The sequence below is a fragment of the Oxyura jamaicensis genome, chromosome 7 (assembly GCF_011077185.1).
Source record: "Oxyura jamaicensis isolate SHBP4307 breed ruddy duck chromosome 7, BPBGC_Ojam_1.0, whole genome shotgun sequence".
Lineage (NCBI taxonomy): Eukaryota > Metazoa > Chordata > Aves > Anseriformes > Anatidae > Oxyura > Oxyura jamaicensis.
This window is the reverse complement of record NC_048899.1, coordinates 995,759-1,012,937: the sequence shown is the minus strand read 5'-3', so window position 1 is coordinate 1,012,937 and position 17,179 is coordinate 995,759. Positions and strand designations below refer to the sequence as shown.

Here is a 17,179-nt window from a genome sequence, read left to right as displayed (position 1 = left end):
GATGCCTCCTAGCTTATTTATTAGGGGAACTGTGGTCCTGCACATGCTGCCATCACTGAACTTTAACTTGGAGCTGAGCTAATGATACCTTGCCTCCCATTGCTCATCACTGCTGTTTGACCTGTGCAGTGCAGAGCAGCTATCACAGAGCAGAGGGAATGCAGATGTGGCACAGGCAGCCCCAGGGCATCCGCATGGGATTTCAGAGGGGCCGGTGCTGGCACGGAAGGTGTGGGCGGTGTGGCAGGAGGAGGGCTGGCTGTGGGGAACAGCCACTCGCATCTCCTCATGGGGATGATCCATCCCCACCTGAAGAAAGCCTTCCCTGGGTCCCTTCTGCTGCCATAAAATACCTGGAAAAGAGTTGCCTGCCTAGGTGGGTAGCCATGGTAATATGTCTTGAGCAGTTTCAGTAAGAGATCACAGAAAAAGGTCTTACTCTTTATCAGCTGAAGCCTTCGTGCCTTTCCCCATCCCTGTGTTCTGCATTTCCCATCGTTAAATGACAGTAGCTCTTCCAATTAGGCCCAGATCATGGTCCTGTTAGAGAAAGAGGTGATTAGAGTGATTCTTATCACAAAGACGACGACCATTAGAGGAGAAATTTTATGTGTTTTGTCTTATTTCCATGAACCAACAGGTCAGGTTTACCCAGGTGGCTCTCACTATAAAATACACAGAACAAGCTCAGGAACACTGTTGTCTCTGCACAAATGCTGGGGCAGCTCCATGGTAATAGAAGCTGTTATAACTCTGTCAAAGCTGACTCCAGCTTATAGTCTGTAATGTAATGATCTAATCCAAACCATTTCTGCATGACGCACCCCATGCTTATTTTTTAGTTTTCTGCATTTTAAGCTATTGAATTAAAAAAAGTTTAAATGTAAATTAACACTTCTATTTTTGGCTCTGGTTAATCACCCAATAAATACATGAGAAAAAAAATGCTGTTTTCAGTCCAAATGTTGACCTGTACCTTATGGTGCAAGCACACCCAGGGGAAATGAATGGGCTGTCTTGTAGTATAAGGGCAATTCAAAGCAAGCAAGGGGGGCAGGACATCCTCCTCCTCTTGCAGTCATGCTGGCCAGGCTTTCATTTAAAGTCAAATGAACAAATAGGGTAAGTTTACCATACTTGCCCAGTACTTTTGCTTTCCACTACTTTGTTTCTTTCTTCACTGGTGTGAAAAAGCGGGCATTTACTTATGAGGGAGGGGGTTGCACTTTTCTTTTCTTTTCTTTTTTTTTTTTTTTTTTTTAATTTTGTTCTAATTTTTCAGTCATTTATTAACGCTCTCTCGTTTTATGACCCACCTGTTCCCATGCCACGCTGATCTAGAGAGCCTTGTTTTCCTGACAGCTGGCTGATCACCAGCACAATCTGATGGAGAACTGGGGGACTCAATGGAAGGACCTTGACCCCCAGCCAGCCGCTCTTTGTTGGGTGCTTTCAGGCCGAGTCCTCCCCCAAAGACGAAGGCGATTTCTATTTGTCAAAGTGGAGAGACAACAGGAGAAAGAATAAAGAAAATCTTCTAAGCAGTCAGCTGAACTTGTTCAGACTGATACCAGCTTGCGGTATTCAGACGGCAGCTAACCCAAGGTTTCCCTAACCTTGGCAGAAGTGCGGGAAATAGTTGCAGGAGGATGAAGTGTTCTTGAACTGTTTCTCCAATGTATCAAGCACAAGAAGGCTTTTCTGCAATATTAAGCATGTGCCTCTCTTTTCTTCCCCTTTAAAGAAACTTTTTATTGTAGACTATAAAAGGGGGAAAAAAATCAATATCTGTCTGTTTGTGGACCCCTGTGCTGCTTCTACACTACCCAAGGACAAAGATGCAAATCAGGACCTCCCCAGTATAATAGCATTTAGAAGGCAAATTACTTTTTAAAGTCTTACAGTAAAAGCAAAAGGTTAAAAGAAATAGCTGTACTCAAGTGTCGTTTTAAACAAAAAGGAAAAAAAAATATTAACCACATTCTTGAAAACATCAGCCAGAGCTTCCCTGGAAGCATCAAAAACAGCATTCCAGATAAAAGCAGCATGATGTGAAAAGACCTGATCAGCAACAGATTGATGTCTGGGCTTGGGGACTAATGTAAGAACTTAAAGACTTGGCTAGAGAATATATCTTGAGAAGCATAAACATATAAGAGGATGCCAAACCATGAAAGGCTTCCTTTGCACTGAGAATTCAGAAATCGGCGTGTTGACAAGCAGGGAAGCCAATGCTGCAAGCAAAGCGCACAGGGTGATGAATAAACTCAGCCTTTAGGAGCCTAGGATAAGATTGAGAAAGGGGCCAACCTATTTAGCCGCAGCTGGCAGTCTCTACACCCAGCATTTAGGTGCTGTCAAGCCTCCGACCTCTCCTCCCAGCTGCCACCCAGTGCTGCTGGTGTTGGTGTCCCACTGACTAGCACTGCTGGATTTGATGTTGCCCAGCTGCTCCAAAGCCTTGCTCCATGCCAGCGTAGCCAGGACACATCCTCAAAAGCATGTGTGCTGGCTGGCCCTAACACAGGCACAACCAAGGACCAAGCTTTGTGTGTCACAGTGTATGCAACATGGCTGTCACCACGCAGGTAGAAAATATCTCTGCCTGACTCCTCCTGCACCTGATAGGCATCCTATGTGATTCAGTCTTAGAGAGTCTTCCAGGAGACTCTGTATGGACCTCCTCCCATGCACCAGGTGAGAGCTTGAAGGCCATGGGGCATTTGGCTAGCAGAGGGGGTTGGGGCAGACACATGCCTCCACAACAGCCAGCTCCACCACGGCCTGCTCGGAGCTACGGTGGTAGAAAATGAGCTGTAATCCTTCAAGCAACATGCAAAGCGAAGGGACAGGTATGGCTCACATGGTTCTTCAGTGTGAGACCTAGTCACCCTTCATCAGCTGGAGGAGTCTCTCAGGGATACCAGCAGCAAAGCCGTATTCCTCCTGTGTAAGAACAAATTACAGTTTTCTTCCAGCTGTACTTAAAATTGCATAGTTCAATAACTAGCCTAGAAATACACAGCAGATTTACATATGAAGCAGTTATTAGGGAGCTGGATAGGTCCTAGCTGATGTGCAGGCTGATTTTTGATGGATAAACTCAGTTTAAAAGTTCATTTTTAAGGAAAAAAGACATCTGCAAAAACATGTGATGTGCTTGTTGTAATCAGGTGGAGAGGAAAAAATAAACTCTACACCTAAAAGAGCAACTTTAGAGTGCAAATCAGAGAACTCTGACAACTTCAGCTTTTGCATTTAGCAAACCCTACCACGCAACAGCCCAAGCTAAACTGCCTTTCTTTGGTTTGCAAGAGATCTTGAAAGTCCTTTAAACTTGTTGACTTGCTCCACTTTTGCCAGGCCTTCCCACGTAAGCACACTGATCCAAACACAATCATCCCTTGAGATGTACTCATGTTATTGTCAGGTACCTCCTGGAGGCTGAACACCTACCCCTGGGAGGATGCCGCTAAGTAATGCGGCACCTCTTCTTCCAGCAAAGCAATTAATGAGTGTGCAGCTGATGGCTCTCGTTTGCGTTCGGCTGGCAGGGATGGCACCACCAAACTTGAGCTCACTTGTCACAATGGCAATTGAGTGGAATTTAATTATCTGCTGGAGAGAAGCCCTGACAGCTGTGGCGTAGGTTTTTCAGTGTGGATGTTGCCTTGATTGCAAGAAAAATATCAAGGGCTGGTGAGAAAAGCCATGTTCTAAAAGCATCTCTGCCTGGGTTAGACCACTGCCTACCAAAGAGGTATGTGTGATAAGCCCAAAGCTATTTATTGACTTTTGTGTCAGATTGCGGATAGAGTTTGTCTTTACTGAAAGTTGTCCTCAAGAATTCTTTTACTTCATTGGAAGCAACTTTTATTTTCCAGGCCTTAGGCTGGAGGTGCAGTGTTTGCCCACCACATTGCCCTGTGGTTGCCTCTTGCTTGTGCTTCCCGGAGAAGAGGCGATGGTTCTGCTGCTTCCTGCTGCTTCCCAAATCAGTGCCCTGCTGGCAGGAAAACCATTGTACTAGTGGCAGCGTCAGGTAAGACCTCATTGTTTTCTTACAGCAATGGCTATCACTGTTAACCAAAAAAAAAAAAAAAATTGTTTTTTTTTTTTTTTTTTTAATGTAACTTACCCTTAGCTTGTTAATATTGCTTCTTACACATGGCATCACAACCAGTGTACTGTTTTTTAGTTTTTTATTTTTATAAGTCTTTTTCTTGTTGGCAAGCAAGTTCTCATATCAGTAAACCTCTGAAGTCACTGACATGCTCTGAGATGCTGAAGGCACTTTTGTAATAATTTTCTTTATAGACTTGCAGGAGTAAAGGACCCATACTAGGAAGAAGAAGCTGCCCCATTTTGGCATCTTACACTTTTGGGTCAAATCATGAAAGTTGCTGAAATCATACTGGTTTGGCCATAGCAGCCCACTTTTCACTCTTTCTTTTCAGAGATGATGGACAGTGCTTCAAGATGGTTTTCCCCAGGGCTCCCTCATGTAACCACCAGTAATTCTGATGTGATTTTGTCAAGCATTGTCCTGCAGTTAGCCACACTGCACCCAGTTTTCCTCTCTGACATGACTACCTTTGCCTACAATTTATTCTGCTTCCTGGTGCCATTGCCAGGGGCTAAATTCAGAAGTTAGACACAAGGTGTATACACTGCTCTTCTTGCAGTCTAGATGTTTTTTACTCATTCAGTTTTCCCTAGGCACACACGAGCTCATGCTTTCTATAATAAATAAAAAAAAAAAAAAAAAAAAAAAAAGCAGCCCTTCTGAAATGCTTCTGTATTAACACAGGAGCCAGAACAATGAATAGCAAGAGTCGGCCGGGTGCTTACTTGCTGCCTGACTGCCTCAGGGGTTGGGACTGGGTGATCTTTAAGGTCCCTTCCAACCCGAACCATTCCATGGTTCTGTGATCAGTGATGCTGGTTTGTGCTTGGAGCAGATCTCCCTCCATGCCCAGGCATTGCTTCCCATGTCACTTGCCTCCCCTGCTGCAGCAAGGGCAGCGGGAGGGCCCGTCTGGGAGAGAGCCTCGGGAAAGCCTTTCTTCCCCCAAAAAAGCCTGTGCGCTGTAATCTGTTTATATCAAGCACTGGCAGCCCTTGCTGACTGCTGTTAAGATTAGGGGAAGAAATATTTGGAAATTCTGGAGTTAAATCTCTGTAAGTTGCACAAAGTTAATACTTAATAAACATGAATACATGGTTGGGCTTTTTTTTTCCCATCTTCTTTATATGACTTTTAGACTTACAAGCTTTTATCTTATTTTATGAGGCCATGTGAAAAAAATTAAATGTAACACAAGCTGCTGTTAAAAAAGATTTTATTACATCAAGAACTGGTTCTATATTAGGACCAGATCCTACATAGACTTATGCATGTGAGTTATTTTGCTCCCATAGATAAGCTATTGAATCAAGCATGGCTAACCATTAAAATTTTCAGAATCAGGCCCTCATTTTGGAAGCTCTTATCATTGTTAAATCAATGTGAAAGTGAAATCTGTCTCCTCTCAAAAGGAAATTGCCAAGACTTTCTACACAGAGATTTGGGATCTGTAGAAAATGAAGCCTTTTTATTTTTTTTTCCCTCCAATAATCTGTTCAGTGAACAAGCTGTGAAAAATAGTTCTATATTTTTTCCATGTGATGCAGCAGACGGTAAATTTCCATTTAAAAGAATGATCAGAGTAGCTGCTGGCACTGAACTCTGTTGTCTTAGTCAAATCTACTTACAAAGAGTTTACAGCAATACAATAGTTTATTATTTCACTCAACCAGAAATCAGATGAAAAAGGCAAAGGGGAAGCCTGAAGTAGGTTCATGGTCAGAATTCTTTTCTTTCTTAACATCTCGTTTTTTTAAATGCAGGAGTTGAGATCAGTAGTTTTATGTGTAAGGAGGAGAATATTTCTTTTCACCTCTACTTTTGTATGCCGTGAAATAATCAGACTTCACACTTCTATAGTGCCTTTCTTCTGGGGATCTGAAAGCACTTTACAAACATTAATTAAAGTCTCACAACACCCATGTGGAGGTAAAGCAGCATTGTTTGTACATCTAATGCAGAACGCTTAACCTGATTCTTTAAGTACTATACAAGGACTACAGTAAAATAATGGAATATCCAAAGTAAATTAATCTAACTGAATTGCTAGCAGTGTATGTATGTTTATATATATATGTGTGTGTGCATGCATGTGTATATGTCTGCAGATTTATATATATTGTTGTATGCCTTATCCTACACTTCATCTGCCCTGTATATTCTGTCCATTGTTGTCTCAGGTGATACTGTGAGTACTGCTGTATCTCTCTGCAAGATCTTCCAGTAAAATGAAAATTTAAAAGAAATATCCTTTTTCTTGAAAAGCAAAATGAGCCCCGATGGTGCTCGCTTTCCTCAGCCCTAGTCCCATGCTCTCTTGCAATTTAAAAATGCTTCTGGGTCACCAGCATTAGATTGGTTTCTTAATCTTCATCATGTCTTCTTTCTGCAAACTTGGCTTTCTTCGTTTGTTTGCCTGATGTAGTCTCAGATCTTCAGCATAGAGATAGAGCCTTTTATCTCCGTGAAGTGTCATACAAAATTATGGTGGAGCGTAAATATTTAATAATAATATTAGCAATGGGTATTAGAGTCCTGGAGGAGCATGTTTCCTCCCTTGCAAGAGGCAGAACATATAATGGGGGCTTGTGCTCTTTCAATGCCATGGGAAAAGTTTCTCTGCTCCCATTTTCCTGTTGTCACTCTTGTCTTCTTGCTGGGGCTGTTGGGACATACTGGACGTGACTGGGAATGGCTTGGTTAGTGCTAGGCGAAGGACTGCTCTTTCAGGCTGGTGGCCTGCTTGAGCCTCAAAAAGAAACTCAACTAAAATAGGTTTACATAGCCAACATGGATTCATAATAGCCAGCAATAAAAAAATGGGTTCACAATAGCCAATATGGGTTCATGAGGGGTATGTCTTGCCTAACAAATTTGATTTCCTTTTATGATAAGATCACCCATCTAGTCGACCAAGGGAAACCAGCTGATGTGATCTTTTTGGACTTCAGCAAAGCTTTTGACACGGTTTCCCATAGGATCCTACTGGGCAAAATGTCCAGCATACAACTAAACAAAAACATCATCTGATGGGTGAGCAGTTGGCTGATGGGCAGGGCTCAAAGGGTTGTGGTAAATGGGGCCACATCAGGCTGGCAGATGGTCACTAGTGGGGTCCCTCAAGGCTCCATTTTAGGGCCAGTCCTCTTCAATGTTTTTATAAATGATTTGGATGTAGGACTAGAAGGTGTTTTGAGCAAATTTGCTGACAACACCAAACTTAGAGGAGTTGTGGACTTGGATGAGGGTGGAAAGGCCTTGCAGAGAGATCTGGACAGGTTGGAGAGCTGGGCAATCACCAACCGCATGAAATTTAACAAAAGCAAGTGCCGGGTCCTGCACCTGGGACGGGGCAACCCTGGCTATACGTACAGACTGGGCGACGAGACGCTGGAGTGCAGTCCCGCAGAGAGGGATGTGAGGGTTGTGGTTGACAGCAAGTTGAATGTGAGCCAGCAGTGTGCCCTGGCAGCCAGGAGGGCCAACTGTACCCTGGGGTGCATCAAGCACGGCATCGCTAGTCGGGCGAGGGAAGTGATTGTCCCACTTTGCGCTGGTGTGGCCTCACCTCGAGCACTGTGTGCAGTTCTGGGCACCACAGCACAAAAAGGACATTCAACTGTTGGAGAGTGTCCAGAGGAGGGCAACGAAGATGGTGAAGGGCCTAGAGGGGAAGATGTATGAGGAGCGGCTGAGGTCACTGCCTATTCAGCCTGGAGAAGGGGAGGCTGAGGGGGGGACCTCACTGCAGTCTACAATGTCTTCGTGGGGGGGAGTGGAGAGGCAGGTGACCTATTCTCTGTAATCACCAGTGATAGGACCTGCAGGAGTGGTGTTAAGCTGAGGCAGGGGAAGTTTAGGCTCATGACATCAGAGGTTCTTCACCAAGAGGGTGGTCACACACTGGAACAGGCTTCCAGTGAAGCAGTCACTGCACCGAGCCTGTCTGAATTTAAGAAGTGATTGCACTGTGCACTAAATCACATGGTCTAGACTTTTGGGTAGACCTGTGTGGTGCCAGGAGTTGGACTTGATGATCCTTATGGGTCCCTTCCAACTCGGGATATTCTATGATTCTATGATTCTGTGAGGTTTCCTTATTTTCTAGTTGGTGAAATGAAAACCAAGGGAAGCAGTCATACCTTCTGACACCTGTCCTAAGGCCTTAACCATCTCTACTTGGAAGGAAAATCGAATGCAACTTCAAGTAATTGCAAAATCACGTTTTGGGACAGGAAATCAAAACTTCTCATCAAGAAAGCATCACAACAAAAGTGTGGTGGTTTTCCCAAAACTCTCATTTTTGGACAGTGCCTGTTGTGTCCTGCAATCCCCATTGTAGTGCCACTGGGAGGATGTGCCACGGATGGAGGTGGCCAGAGGCTGTGCTGTGGGACACGGGTGTACCTCGGGGGGACCAGGCGCGTGGAGCTCCAGGCTAACAGCTAAACCTGCGCAGCACTTGTATCATACAAGGGCCCTTCACAAAAATGTTTTCCTTTAGCTGGGGATAAGCTTAATCTCTCAAGGGTCCTTCAGGAGTGAAGTACAGGGAGAAATCCACTTTTTATTTTACGTTTCAACAATAATCTTCTCACCACCGTGCAGAGGAGCAATGTCAACAGCCTGCTGCAGGCAGGAGCCCAGCCACTGCTGCCACGGGAACATCCAGGGGTGCCCCAACAGGGGACAGCCACGACCTCGGGGGCTGCCTTGGGGGCTGGAGGGACACTGCGGAAGTGCCATGGTACATGGGCTGCCAGCAGCTTGGGGCCATCCCCAGCTCACAGCTCATCTGTCCTTCTTGCTTCCCCCCTCTGAGCAGCCCAGATCCCCAAGCGGCTTGGCTCTCTAACTAGATCCCTTTTCTAGGAGGGGCTTTATTGCCGTACCTTACTTAAATCTGAAGTTTTCTAATGATTGTAGCAAATAACAATTAATTTAACATAATTAAGGCAAATATACACACTAAATTGCCAAGCACAACATTTTTCTCATTCATTTATGACTTAATAGACATCAGTGTATATGTTCAGTCTTTACTAATTGCACAGTTGATAATTCTTTATGACTTCGAGGAGTTCAACGTTTTCTGTCTTTACTTCACTGACTGCACCCTCTTAGTGTAATCATAGTCTTAATTTTGTTTAACTTATGCTAAAGCAAAATATGAATCTAAACCACAGGAGGCAAATAAAACACGTCATTGTACAGTTCGCTACATTTTATAAAACCATTTTACAACGGGAGCTATCCACCCGTTCTGTTCAGTGGAATAAATGGGATCTAACCACGCTTTAAGGACCGTGCTCATCTTTAAACTGATTAGTTTCTACCCTTATTACAAAGCACAGACTGGGTCTAACGTCTCATTTTATATACAATTAAACAGGCGAGCCCTGCTGCCTCTAGCACAGTCATTGCATTGTTATTATTTACCTTGCTGGCTTTGCAGTACGATTCCTGGGCTGCAGGCAGGATCTGCCCCAAGGGGATGCCCTGGGGACGTGGTGCTATGGCAGAGAGAGAGGCATCCTCCTGCTCCCTGCACCCGGCTGGGGATGCATTCCCCCTCGGCACCAGGCATTGGAAAAGGAGCCAGCACCTTAACCCAGGGCTAGATTTGGGTGGCCTGTACCTCGTCAGGTATGACCAGTACGGGTCGGTGCTGCTCCTGCAGCGCTGTGGGGATGCCAGACCTGCCCTGTGTGAGATGCCTGCCTTCTGCGAAACTCCACCACAAAAAGGTGAGTCTGAAATATAGCACTTCCACTGAGACAAGATAGATATAATTTCCTATGCACAAGGAAAATGTCAAATTTATTTTATTTTTTTGCCATTTCTGAAGCTCCTCTCTGCTGGCCCAGCACACCCCAGACACTTCCACAGAAGAGGCAATGAATAAATGTAATGCAGAAAAACAAACAAATAAACAAACAAAAACTTAAAAAAAAAAAAAAAGACCCCAAACTCAGTTAGTTTTACCCCCCACTGACAAGCAGTGCCCAGCAAAACTGCCCCACCAGCATCCTGCCGGGGTCCCAAAAAGCCTCCCCCAGCAGCTGGGGGTCAGATCCTGCTTGCCTCTGGCAGCCTGGTTAAAAACACGCAGGGCTTAAAGCAGGCACAGAGCGGGCAAGGTGAGCGAGCAGCAGGTCTCTGCTCCCGGGGCCAGGTTTCTTTCTCTCCCGCTCCTTCTCCTCCTCTCCTTCTCCGTCTTTTTTTTTTTGGACATCGTGTTTAACACTTGCACAATTTGGTGAAATTACAAGCCTTAGAGGACAGAGGGAGAAGCCAGTCTGTTTAAAAAATAAAAAGAGGACATGATTACTTTGCTGAAGCTGTACTTTATATTTTATCTTCCAAAAGAGACAAAGGGAATAAATACTTAAAACCCAGTGGTGACGACAGTGAAGCAATCATGCAGTCGCTGGATACCTTTGTCTCGGGGAGGCATGTAGTCATTTTTACATGTCTGCCACTGCGTGTCAAACCTTTCTTTTCTTCCCCTTTCCATTTTGGATGGCCAAACTGATTATCTAAAATAGAAAATTAGCACACAATGGCTTTACTCTGTGATACCCCTTATGCAACTAATGGGCAAAGCTTGTTAATTGGTTGTAAATGCCAGCAGGTTGCCAAGATAATACTTCAGAAATAAGCGGGTATTCTGATAATTACAGCAATCTTCATCTATAAAAGCTTAAGTAGATGAAGTACTGGCTGGCTTAAAACCAAGATTTATCCCGCTGCACTCGCATTAAAAGAAAAAATAAGATGAAAACAATAATGTAGCAAAACAATTATATAGCAGGAAGCGTTGTAGGTTTTAGAGATTGTGAAAACTCAGAAAGTAAAACAGTGCTGTAATAACCAGTTATGGAAAAATAGGCCATTTACATTTGTGTATAATTAAATAGTAGGCTATGCAATTTCACTTTTTAAAGTAAACTGCCTTTTCCTTTTTTTATAGGGCAACGTAGCCATAATTGCTGCATTAAAGCTTTAATGAAAGAAAAAAGCAGCAGATCAAGATGACATGTAACATCCACATTTGTACCGTGGCGTTCTGCTTGTTTAGTAATGGGAAGCTACTGAGGAGATTAAAATTGCAGAATTCTTCCTAGTTTTTTTTTCCCCACTAAAATTGCTATAGGAAGATCATTCAAAGTCTAAAATACATACAATTTATTTTTCTACCTTCAATCCATAAGGATTTAATGGCTTTCCTTACTCTGAAAGTGTTTTAAGAAATACTTTCTTTCAAAAGCCGGGTATTATTCCAGCTCATCACAATTATCAGAAGTAAGCGGCGCAAACTTACAGAGGGCTCACCTCTCGTTTTAGAATATTACTGCAAATGCTGCACATCATTATTTTTTAACTTAGTGGTGCTTTTCAGCATTCCTGTCAGAATTATCAACAGGTTGACATATAATATTGTTATTTGGAGTTTTGATACCTTTCCTGTTAACTGTTACAAACAAATTGCGAGCTGCACTGATGCTGGCCTCAGCCTTTGGGATAAGGTTGCAGCCCTTGAAGCAAATGCTCACCTACGAAAGTCAGATGTGAGTTGATACTAGCAGGGAAAAAGCCGTGTTGTTATTTTAGTACTTGGACGTGGGCATGCTCTCATGGCAGTTTGCTCACCCAGCATGGGACTGGATGGAGACGCCTTCCCCACGCATGGTGGCACAACACCAACCTAAAGACTTCCCCCACACCTCACCACTACAAAAGCCAAGAAAAGCCCATCGGGTGACCGAGGACCGTTCACTGGCGAGCCAAGCCCTTAAATTTCGGCACAGAAGCTCATTGCCTTGCCTCGCCTCGAGCCCCGGTGCCGCGGCAGCAAGTGGTAGGTGCTGCGCGCCCCCGTGCTGGCCTCTCCCTGCCAGTACATAATACATGGGGCCGGGGCGGCTTGCCGGGCTCCCTTAATGGACCCAGCTCCCTCGTCTTCTGGGAGCAAAATAAATGGGAGACTTTCTCGGCTGGCGTGTATTTCCATTTGTGCTTTAAAAATTCATGAGCATAGGTTTCATACGACGGTGTAGTTACTATGGTAATTGTTTATTAATCTGGAGGAGCTTGGTAATTACCACAGATCAGTTTATATAACTCAGACCTGGAGTTGAAGTGCGGGTATGATTTCTTTACGCATCCATCTTTTAGACACTTTTTTCAACTTTTTTTTTTTTTTAACAGAATATGCATTTTACCCTCTCAGCTCTACTTTTATCCAAGTGCGTACATTTCTGGAAGTGTAGAGAGAGTGTAAAAATGAGAGAGAAACGCTCGCTCGGAGTTGGCAGGCCAGGACAGCCAGGAAAAAAAAAATGTGCGGAGTTAAGAAGCAGGTGCTTTGGGGATTTTTTTTTTTTCATTTAAAAAAAGTTTTTTTGTTGCTTTAATTTTTTCATGGAGGCAGGGCTCCTTCTTAGAAGGGCAGCAAGGGGCAGAGAACAGTATGTGGCCAGGCGGGGAGCAGGGGACTACAGGAGCCTGGTCCCGTGCCCCCATCCCAGGCAGATGTGATGGATGCACTGCCCCTTGCTGAGGTGGTGGCATGCCAAGGGGATCTCCTCAGGTGCATACTTGTGAAACAATCTGGAAACAGGGCTTGCACAATCAAAAATTAATTAGTAATGGCTTTTTCAGATAGGCATCACCAACCCTTTTGCAAGGCAGTGTCTTTACGGTGGACACTTCAGGGATGCTGTCTGGAAATCTATAAAATGATACCGCTATTTTTTGAGGAACTTTTTTCATTTACCTAGCAGCTCATTTCAGAGAGTGAAAATGTTTGACCTGTAAAACCTGTGTACATTTTTTGCCTGTCTCTGCTCTCACTTGGACAAAATTGGGCACTGCCAGCTTGCTCCGTAACAAAGCTGTAGGAAGACCCATCCGCCCCCTGCATGCCCGCGACCCCTCCACGCCTGTCCCAGCCCGCTCCTCTCATGGCAGTGCCCGGCCTCAGCTTGCTGAGATTCACATTATTTATATGAAAAAGGCGCAGGATGCCATCTCCCCACTCACTCTGCCTGCATAAATTGCGCGTGTTTATTATTCATTGTAACACGGCACATTCTCTGTTTCTGTGTCACTTGTCACTAATCACTTATGCATCTGATGTGCGGATCCAGAGCCGGTTCTCAAACATTCTTGGCTTTGAAACATAAGATATGCATGGGTAAGAGTTTATCCCACCCCCAAAATAACAACTTTGATACATTTTCAAAAGGGAAAGTGCATATGTTACAGTACTCAGGAGCAGCAATAACCAAACTAGCTGAGAAGTGACACGGACTTGGGTTATTTTCTTGTGTTTTTTTTTTTTTTTTTTTTTTTTTTTCCTTCCTTTTTTTTTTTTTTTGGTTTCTCTTTAGTATTTCATGAAAGTGTGTAAAAATCTTAACATTTGAATGCCACACACTTCATTCTGCCTGCGAGATAAAGGACATTTCTCTAAAAGAAACATACGCTCCTTGTTCCTTGTTTTGATTCCTCGTACAGCTTGTCACAATGCATTTACATTTTGTCCATACATTCGTTTTTTTTCAGCCGGAGCTGTGCTTTTGAGGAAGGGATGCAAACTCTTCTCCTCCAGTGTCCCAGGCAGCCAGCAGTGGGGCTGCCTGTGGGCTGGGGCACGTTTGGGACATGCTTTTCTGGCACCTCTCTCCCCGGTACCATCTCGCTTTCTTCACAGCCAGCCTCCATACCTACAGGAACCACCCGCCAAAGCTCAGTGGATGGGGGCACTTCGTCTGCCCCATGCATCGCCTCCTGCCAGCCCTGCAGCCTGGCCAGCCTGGGGGCAATGCCAGCTACTGCTCTTCCCTGCCCAGATCTGCTCGGGGAAGCTCTGCAAAAAGGCTGGCAGCCCTGTAGCACTCGTGCTAGGGCTCTGACCTGCTTTCTGCCACCTCACGGAGCTGGGGGAGCAGTCACAGTGGTGGCAGAGCCCATCTTACTGTGATGAACCTGGTGCCTACAAACAGTGATGAAGCCCCCTACAAAGCCAAAGGGTTTCAGCTTCTCTGTTTGGCATTTGTGTCATGACATCTGGCATTTGAGGCACGGCTGTGCCATGTTGTATGTTGGTCTGTTACTCCCCCTCCTCACAGTAACCCAGGATATAAGATCTGTGAGGTTGGCCTGGCCTGGTGGGCAGGCAGCATGTGTACCAGCCAGCAGAGCAGGAGCCTGATCACACCACGTCCACCGCAGTAATAATTCCTGTGGCAATACTGAAAAAGAAGTCAGGAAACTGGTCAAGCTGTCTGATGCGAACATTTTCTCCTCTCTGCAAGGCTACTGAAAGAGTGAACTGCTTCCAAAGTAGTTTTATCTGAGGAGATAATTCTAATTGTTCCCAGTTCTGCTGTTATCTGATGGGAACGCTCTCGGCAGTGACCTCCTTGCTGAGTGAAGTAAGCCCTACAAAACACCAGAGAGGCAGCTTGAAATTAGGATACAGAAAACCGATGCCAAAAATATGTCAGCTTGGAAGGTCATTAAGAATTATCCATTTGTGCATGTTCACATGCCAACAATACCTTAAGTGATTACCTTGGAGGGACAGATTTGTCTAATGAACATACAAATTAACAATATAAAATTGTGATTGATAAATCAAATAAGAATTTATAATTTGGCAATGCATCTAACTGGGATGGAGTTTCACTGGATGTGGATGCAAGAGGCGCCGCTGGTGTTCTTTGCTAAAAATGACTCTTGGTGGTATTTTTCCACTTTATGACACCACAGCTTTAGGTGACTGATCTAAGAGCTAGCTTGCTCGTACCTCAGGCAGATACAACTTGTTCTAAAGAGCTTGACTCACAGTTTCCAGGAGTTATTTTTTTAAACCTCTCTGCCCACACCTTTATTGATTTTATTTTTTTAGCTCAGCTTAGAAATTAGCCTGGACTGGTACTGGCATACAAATGCTTGGTTTTTAAACTATGTAATAATTGGTATAATTCGGGTTATTTTCAAATTTAGGAACTCAGATAAAAGCAGCTGACATTTAGCTCTGTTTTTCTGCACTGACATAGTTGAGGAGGGTTTGATTTTTTTTTTTTTTTCTATGAAAGTTAGGCTACATTAGCAGTTTACTGAGTTTGAAACGGCATTTCCTACTCACAGAATTTAAAAAGTCTAGGAGAACAACAGGTTTAGGTTTAAAAAATGTCTTGTACAGGTGGGCTTTTATTTTTCTTCCAGAGCTTTAGACTCCTATTGGATACAACCAATGCAATATACACATAGTGATTTTAAATAAGCTGTTACTGGCAGATGTACTTCATGTAACATTTACAATAAATTCTTAGTGACTCCTTAAATCATTGCTGTCTTTTTGGCTTGTTGAGCTCAGGGCACTCCCAGTGCATGTGAGCAATGACAAAAATTTTTGGTAGCAGCTCCTGTTTGAGCTATAACCACCTAGCACTTGTCAAACTGCACACTACAGATCCTGACAATAAGAATGCACCAGAGGAATTATTATGTTTCATTACTCTGTGTGATCAGTGCCTCCTTGTGTGCTAATGAACCAAAGTTAGGTCATAATTGCTTTTAAAGATAAAATTATTTAGGATTTCTTTGACTTGATATAAAAGGGAAACTTCAGTCTGTCAGGTTGGTGATGCATTGAGTACCTTGTCTCTTGCTAATTCAGAATTGCCACAGTAAAACCCGCTGTTTATCTGAGGTGGAAATTTCAGAGGTGTTTATGTTGGAGCATGCTATAAAATGGGTTGGGTGATCACAAAATGCACAAAATCAGTTACCGAAACCCTGCCCAATGTGAGGCCAGACAGAAACAGGGCTGGCCTGTGGTTCCCTGGTGCATCTGTGGCTGGGAACCATGGCATGAGAACACACCTGCACCAGGAGCCAGCCTTGCGAATCCTGTGGCTCCTCTTGGCCTTGGCCAAACCTCCCTCAGCAGGCTGTAGCACTGCTTTTTGGTAGCACTGTGGGATGTCTCTGTGGCTGGAAACCAGCAACCTCTGTGCTAGAGCCTGCTGCAGGTGAGGGAGCTCTGCTACCCTGCACAAGTACCATAGCACTTCCTAATTCATCGCATGCTGTCTTTAAAGTGAGAAAATGCCCCATAAGAAGAAATTTGAAAGTAGAAGCAGTGATGTTTGGGACTATAACCAGAAAACAGACCATTAGGACTCAAAAACAGATGTCATTGTGTCTGTGGACTGTACAGATAACGTAACAATACCACATTGTACAGAGTGCTCTGTGATGTGTCGGGTTACGAGGGGAGGGAAGCGGCAAGAGAGCTCATGAGACCTGGTCCATCACAGTCATGTCTTCAAGGTCTCCATGGAGACCACAAAGGAAAACCAGGCAAAAATGTAAAGAATAGCGTTTCACCAGGTGATGCAGAATTTTCCTTGTCATCATCTTTGGCACTGATAGAATCCATGAGGGTGCTGGCCGGAGGCCACCATGCAGTTGCCCTATTAAGCAACGGGTGTGATGGGAGGTGGCAAGACCAGACGGGTAAACTCGTAAATGAAATCAGAGCCTCACAGGTAAGCTATGGGCAGCTCCCTTGGAGCAACAGAGGACCCAGCTGTTACTGCTGAGCTAGCATGCTTTACACACACATAGGAAGAGTTCTGTTAAGCGGATGACACCCTTTATATATAATTCATAAAACCGAATTTCACAGCCAAGTTTATCAATGGTTTCCCACAGAGACACCATGTGGGAGAGGTGTTGTTTTGCCCCTGCAGTTGTCCCCAGGACCTGGCTGCCACCAGCGCTGGTACACCAAGGGTGCTGCGAGAGCACTGCAAGGGCATTGCAAGGGCAGTGGGGACCTCACATTTGCTGGCCTGAGGAGCAGCTCAGCTCCCTCGCCACCCACCGGCTGTGTTCCCACCCCCTCTCGATGGCAAGGGCAGGTTTGTGGCCACCAGGTGCGAGCTACAAGCGAGCAGCGTGCCCAGCACAGCACAGGCATGCGGCAGCCGCCCCGGCAGGAGTGGGGCACCAGTTAGAGGGGCGCGGGATGCA

At 44.6% G+C, this 17,179-nt stretch overlaps 2 long non-coding RNA genes across 2 annotated transcripts; both read left to right on the top strand.

Moving 5' to 3' along the window:
- Nucleotides 1–1,235: 1,235 nt before the first annotated feature.
- LOC118170319 lies at nucleotides 1,236–15,481 on the top strand. The gene is made up of 3 exons (XR_004752643.1): nucleotides 1,236–2,697; nucleotides 3,885–4,042; nucleotides 13,697–15,481. It is a non-coding gene; the product is annotated as an uncharacterized LOC118170319 (long non-coding RNA).
- LOC118170317 lies at nucleotides 6,314–10,097 on the top strand. The gene is made up of 2 exons (XR_004752642.1): nucleotides 6,314–6,901; nucleotides 8,218–10,097. It is a non-coding gene; the product is annotated as an uncharacterized LOC118170317 (long non-coding RNA).
- Nucleotides 15,482–17,179: the final 1,698 nt, after the last annotated feature.